Raw genomic sequence first — 7,718 nt, 5'->3', positions numbered from 1 at the left:
CATTCCTACTATACTTATACAAGCCATCTATTTACAAACAAACAAGATATGGCTTTGTGGCGTCTTACCCACGCTGGCATCTTCCCCCGGTTTACCTTAATCAATTTATATGCTAAATCATAATTTTCTTAATTTTATAAAAATTTAGAGTTCCAGAATTTTAGAAGTTTTTACTTCGAAATATTCAATTTACTTTTCAATTTCGAATTGTCAAATTTTAATCTTTTCGTATTAAAGTTTATTAAAATTCAAAAGATTTCACTTTAAAATTATCCGATTTTGTATGTTTGAAATGAGAAATAATATAATTTTAATTCTTCAGAATTGTAAATGATATAATTTTTAAGTTCTAATGGGAAATACTCAATTCGTAACGTTTTGAAATTTTAATTAAGAATCATTTCATTTCAATATTCCTTAATTAAAAATAAAACTGTTCAATTCCGAATACTTTGAATTGAACATTAGACAATTGGAACTTCTTTCTAATAATATTTTTTAAATCAAAAACTTTTATTTTGATGGTTTTGAATTTCGAAAACTTCTGTTAACATTTTTTGCAATTTAAAATTATTCAACTGTCTAAAGTATTTTGAATAGAAAGGTTTTCAATTTAAAATCATTAAAAAAATTTTTCTAAAATTTGAAACACTTTCAATTCGAAATTATCAAGAACAAATTATTGTCTAGCCGCGTTTCTACCCGTGTGAGAGCGGAGCGGCGCTCGGCGGCTAACTTCACAGTACCACTAATTGCTCTCTATTTATTTTTATGGGATTTCTCTATTGACGGCCATGAATAAATCAAGTCAGTTGCAATGCGTAAAACTATAGCAAATCGATATAAAATCCATTCGAACAATTAGGGGCCGTACTTAAATTACGTAACGCATTATCGGTTGTCTCCAGCACGGTTCCTTAGTTTATCAGTAAGTTCGTTTAATTATATTATTGTTTAAGTTACAGTTTGGCACCCTCACAAGTGGCTCACTATTGATGTAAGAACTTATAAAGTCAGACCCTTCAACACGATTTCACGTGGATCTCCATACGAAGTTTCACGTGTATTTTCACGTTGATATTTTTATATATATTTTTTAGCTGCAAATTTTAATGATACACTTTTGGTTGAAAATGTATTCTTCATTAGTTGAAAATTAAACTAATAAGTAGAAATGGTAAAGAATTCGTTTTTTGTTGTTGAGAACCAGGGTTTTAAACTTAAAATTTTACCATTCTATTTTTGGGTTGAAGACATATTTTTGTTGAAATATTTATGTGTTTTATTGAAAATCAATTTTTAAGTGGACAATTAATCTTCTTTGTTGATATTTTAGGATTTTGGTGAAACATTTCAGTATTTGGGACAAAACAATCTTCTTCGTAGAAAATTCAGCAATTTTGTTCAACAGTCATTTTTTGGTTGAAAATTGACGTGTTTTGTTGAAAATTCGTCTTTTCAGGTTAAAAAAAAACTATTTTGGTAAGACATTTGATTATATTGTTTAAATTTCGTTTTTCTTTTAAAAATTAATTCCTTAAATTAAAAAATTATCAAGTCTATCTTTGATTATAAATTTATCTTTTTAGTTGAAAGCTCAACGATTTGTATCAAAATTAATGTATTTTATTGACAATTCGTCTATTTGGTTAGAAAATAAATCTTACTTGTTTTTAATTTATCATTTTGCGTGAGGATTTATGTTGAGGACTTATGTTTTTAATTTAGGATTTTGTTTGAAAAATGCAAGTGTTTTGTAAAAAATAATCTACTTCGTAGGAAATTCTTCAATTTTGTTAAGCAGTCACTTTTTTGTAGAAAATTCAAGTGTTTTGTGGTACATTCATCTATTTTGGGTTAAAAATTCAACTATATTTTTCTATTTATAATTGATAAATTTTATATTTCATCATAAATTTATCCTTTTAGCGGATAATTAATTTCTTTGGTTAAAAATTTAATTATTTGATTAAAAATCCGTTTTTTTTGTCGGGAATTAATTTTTTAACTGAAAAATTTAACTACTCCAGTTGAAGAATCACCCTTTCAGCTGAAGATTACTCTTTTTGGTGGAAAATTTAATTATTTTGTTGAATATCCGGTTTTTTTGCTGTCGAAAATTATTGAGTTTTTAACTGAAAATTTAACTACTTTAATTGAAAATGCATTATTTTAGTTTTAAGTTCATTCATTTTGGTAGTTAATTTTACTATTCTATAGGAAATTCGTCTTTTTGCTCGAAATCAACTGTTTTTGATTTTCTTTAAAAATATTTTGTTGTTACAACATCAAATATTACATTTTTAGGTGAGACCTGATCTCATTTGCATAAAATTTACTCTACTTTGTAGAAAATTTAACAATTTGGTGAAAAGTTAGTTTTTTTAAATAAAGATTCTTAATTTTAGTTAAAAGTTTATCCCTTTGGTTGAAAATTCATTTTTTAAACTAAAAATGTAATTATAAATCTTGAAGATTCATTATTTGAATTGAAGATTCATGTTTTTAGCTGAAAATTTAAGTATGTTTTGAAAATCGTATTTTGTGTCAAAATTCAAATTTTCGACTTAATTAGCTCTTCAATTTTTGCTGGAAAATTAATTTTTTTTCGAAAACTCAACTGTATGAAAGTTAATCTTAGTTGAATCTCCGATTTTTTTTGTAAATTTGAAAATTTATTTTGCAACTGAAAATTTCACTATACCAGTTGAAGAAGTGGCATCATTTTGAACTGTTTTTCATTTTAAATTTAAATATTTCGTTGTTGAAATACCAACCATTACATTTTTGGATAAGAATTTATCTCTATTGGTTTAAATGTATTCTACTTTGTAGAAGATTCAACAATTAAGTGAGAAAGTAATTTTTTATTGAAGATTATTAATTTTAGTTGAAAAATCATGTCTTTTGTTAAAAAATTAACTAGTTTGTTAAAAAATTCGTTGTTTTTTTTGTCGAAAATTGAACTCCTTGGTTAAATTATTTTCTTGAAAATTCATTTTTTTAGGAATAACTATTCTAATTTAAAATTCATCTTGGGTTAAAAATGTAACCTTTTTTTGAAAATCCTTTTTTTATCCAGAAACAAACATTCTTTGTTAGGGAGTCTCAATACACCAAGAGGAAAAAGGAAAACGAGAGTGCATGTATGATTAGTTTACAAATGAGAATTTTCTAACCATTAGTATAAGAGACTTAGCCACCGGAAGTGTGAAAAAGTGGGTTAAGGTGCGGCAGACGCAGGTACTGATTTTCTTTTTTTCTTTTTATTCTTAGTGTGTGAAACTGGGAAAAAGACAATAGGGCCATCTATGCCATTGACAAAACCAAACGAATAGTGAGAAAATGTTACTAATGGATATATTTCCATTTACTTGTAAAATCAACTACCGGCTTTCAAATTGCTTTTTTTTTACCAAAAATTGCTTCAAAATTAAGAAAATTATTTTTAATTAAAAACAAATGTTCTAAATGATTAATAATGTCTTTTAAGGCCGGTCCATTTAAGTACCGTGGCTGCATGTGGCCTTATTAGAAGTAGTCGGGTTTGAAGGCAAAAATTCGATTCTACCCATCAAATGTACATAATTATCCTCGGTCCCTATTTTTAAATACGAAATATAAATAAAATTTTATGTAACTATCAATCGAACAATGAATAACGAACTGTTGATACTATTTGATAATAGTCTCAGAATACTTCTAATTGAATTCTTTAGACTTTTTTTTCATTCTTATTTTCTTCCCTGTTTTCAAGAATTTTCCACTCTTTCTCGTTTTTTTTACCTGAATTTGAAATTAAGTAATAAATTTTATTAAAAATAATTTTTAATGTTATTAAAAAGACGACCATTAATATTATCCTAATATTTGGTTAAAAATCATACTTTTTGGTTAAAAATGTAATTATTTAGTTGATTGTTAAGCAAATTTTTTAGAACTTTGTCTTAGATTTAGTTAAAAGTTAAATATTTTTAATTGAAATTTTTAATATTTCATTTTTGGTTAAAATGTATTTATTTTTTGTTTAAAATTCAAGTACTTGGCTGGAAATTCATGTCCTTTGGTAATAATTGATCTGTATTGACCTATAATTGATCGTATCTTTTGTTTTTAAAGGTTTTGCAGATATAATAATTTATTAAATTATCTAACTTGTTTAGAAAATTGTTTAAGGTCTTAGTATTTAAAAATTTGTTGTCATGAGTTTAAAAATTTTTTATGTTCTCAGTAATCAAAAATAAAAATGTATGAAGTTAGTTCACTTCTAATTAACTAATTTCTGCGTATCCTTGTTAATCCTTGTCCTGTCCTCGAGAAATAAAGAAACTTCTCAAATGATATTATTAATGCATAAATTAAAAACCTATTTTAAATTAGGGGCTATAATTTTTATCCTTGGATCAAGAATCAATTATCGATTCTTTAGTAAGTGGTTATTCAGAAAAAAGGTAGAATCTTTTGCAGTAATTGTTGAGAAATAGTTATTCAATTATCTATTACAATCTATAAAAGAAACATATTTCAACAGTACTTATGTTTTTAATTAGAGAAAGTAAGATGATCGAGAAAAAAAGAAACAACATAATATTGATTATAATCACATACTTATTATTTTTTTTTATAAAATCATTTGCACGTCCTTCTTCAGTGAGTCGAGATATCGTGCCAAGTTCTTGCTTGGCCAACTGAACTGGATCGCGAAAGTGACTCACGATATATTGCGTGCAAAGTTTCATAACTGACAGCAAAATGAAAGAACATTCAGCAAAATATTTGTCTTGAATTAAAGAAACTGTTTCTTTAAATTAAAAAAAGCATTGGAATAAAAAGCCTGTTGAACGAAAACCATTTCTTTAATAATATAGTATTTTTTATTATACAAAAGAAAAAAGATAATAATATAGGAAATCATTTTAAATTAAAGACAACTTTGAATTGGAACAGAAAACTTTTTCTTTAAAACAAAAAAAATTTTCATGAAATCAAAGAATCTTCTTTCTGAGTTTCTGATTTTTGCATCTCGAGTTAAGTCTAGAGTAATTGACTATTAAATATTAAATTTTAAAAAATTAACCCTTTTTTAAAAAGAAACAAATTTATGTAATGGAAAGAAATTTTCTTTGATTCCAAGACACTTTTTTTAAGTATGTGATTTTTGCATCTCCAGAATAATCTATTATTATAGAATACTAAATTAAAGAAACCGTTTCGTTTCCTTGATCGTTTTAATTTACCTAAACAAATCTTTAAAATTTAGAAAATCATTGTAAATTTTAAAGAAATTATATAAACAAAAATTCATTTTTTTATCCAAAAGAAACTTTCTTTGCATTATAGAAGCTTTCATTTCAAGAATGCAATTTTTGCATATCGAGAATAGTCTATTATCTTAGACTACTGAATTGAAAAAACTATATATTTGAAATAATTTTTTCATTTTATGAAAAATAATTTAAAATTAACGAAATAATTTGAAATTAAAGAAAAATGTTAATTAGAACATAAAACCATTTCCTTGAATTAAACAAAACTTTTTAAAATTCAAGGAAAATGGCTTTGAATTTAACCAAAAATAGGTTTATAATGAAATATATAATTTGAATTTAAGAACATTTTTTATTAATACAAAAATATCAAATTTTAATGAAAATTATTTTCTAAGGTTCTTCTTAGTCTCTAATCTTAAAAACGTTTCCAGCTTTAAAAAAATGGTGGATCAAAAATTGTGGCCAAAAATAAAAAAATAAAATTTAGTGGAAAGAATTTTCTAGTTGCTCTTCGGGTTTCTGATTTTGAATCCTTTTTCCAAATTTTCAAAAAAATTCGGATCCAAAATGGAAAGCAAAAATCACTCAAATATTTGAGATTTTAATAAAAATCATTTTCTAAGATTCTTTTCTATCTCTAACCTCAAAACCGTCGACAGGAATTTAAAAAATGGGGGATTCAAAATCGTCACGAAAAATTAATAAATTTATTTAAATGAATTACCTTGTTGCTTTTTCGATTTTCTATTTCGAATCCGTTTTCTAAATCTGTGAAAATAATGCAATTACGAAATAGAGAAAAAAAACCGATTTCAATCCAATTTTTTTTACTACGGTTCTTTTTTTTCTCTAATCTCAAAACTGTTTTCAGAATTTAAAAAAATCGTGGTTCAAACATCTTGGGCAAAAATAAAAAAATAAAAGATTTAGTTAAAAGAATTTTCTAGCTGCTTTTTAGCCTTCTGATTTCGAATCCCTTTTCTAAATTTTCAAAAAAATGCGAATCCAAATAGAAACCAGAAATTCTAAAATAAATCAGATCTTAATGAAAAACATTTTCTAAGGTTCTTTTTGGGTCTCTAATCTCAAAACCATCTTCAGGTTTAAAGAAAATGACGATTACAAAATGACGGCCAAAGATTTAAAAAAAAGTGAAAAGAATTTTCCTGCTGCTTTTAGGGTTTTTAATTTCGAATTTCATTTCGAAAATTTCAAATAATATGCGAATTCAAATGGAGACCAAAAATTTCCAAAAATATCCGATTTGAATTAAAATTATTTTCTTAGGTTTTTTGGGTCTCTAATCTGAAAACCATTTTCAGAAATAAAAAAATGGCGGATCCAAAATGGAGACCAAAAATCCCCCATTCTAGTGAAAATAATTTTCTAGGCTTTTTTGGGTCTCTAATGTCAAAACCGTTTTCAGAATTAAAGAAATGGCAGATACAAAATGGTGGCAAACAACTAAAAGAAAAAGAAAAAATCTAGTGGATGGAATGTTCTAGCCGCTTTTTAGGTATCTGATTTCGCATCCCTTTCCTAAATTTCCAAAAAATGCGGATGAGAAATAGGGACAAAACTCCCCAAAAATATCCTATTCTAGTGAAAGTTATTTTCTCCGGTTTTCTAGATTTCTGATTTCCAATCCGCTTTTTGAATAGGTATGACAAAATTAAGGTTTTCAAGAATGGGAGTGCGGGTTGTTAAAGATAGCCTGAAATGGTAAGGTAGTTTATGGACGACCAATTAAGTATTCTACTAACATTACGCCATACTCGGTCGGCAAAGTCGAAATCTATATGGCTATACCACTTGGTGGACTGCAAATCATTGATTACATAGGAGTTTGACTAAAATTAATTTTTGTAGACTAAAGTAAGTGAAAAATCGTGACATGGCTTCGCTTCTCAGATTGAGGTTCGGTTGAATTGTTGGGATAGTTGGCAGTCAAATTTTTGAATTTTGGGAGTTCCTTAAAGCGTGTTTTTCAAAGATATCAAGAGATTGTTTTTGCACTTTGGGAAAGCAAAAATAATCAAAAACTTTTATCTTTATTAGAAATCCTATAAGAGTACCTAAAAATCCTTAAACGTCCAAAATTTTTTTTAAAATCCCTTCAAATTCTTTGCAATAAATACAAATCTTTCGAAGTATCTCGAAATTAACTCAAATTAATTTTAATCACGTCAAATCTTTAAAATATTCTTAAATTCCTTTAAATCTCATGGCAATTCTTAAAATCTTTGAATTTTTGTAAATAACTTAAAATCTTTTCAAATAACTTTTAAATTAATTTTTTAACGTTCTTTAAAGTCACTAAAATTTATAGAAATATTTTCAAATCAATTAAAAATAAACTTTAAACTCCCATAAAGTCCCTAGTTATTCCTTAAAATCACTTAAACTCTTAGAGATTTCTTGATAATCCTCAAACGCTTCCGAATTTTT

Source organism: Belonocnema kinseyi, chromosome 3, assembly GCF_010883055.1.
Source record: "Belonocnema kinseyi isolate 2016_QV_RU_SX_M_011 chromosome 3, B_treatae_v1, whole genome shotgun sequence".
Taxonomy (NCBI): domain Eukaryota; kingdom Metazoa; phylum Arthropoda; class Insecta; order Hymenoptera; family Cynipidae; genus Belonocnema; species Belonocnema kinseyi.
Note: the sequence above shows the minus strand (reverse complement) of the source record.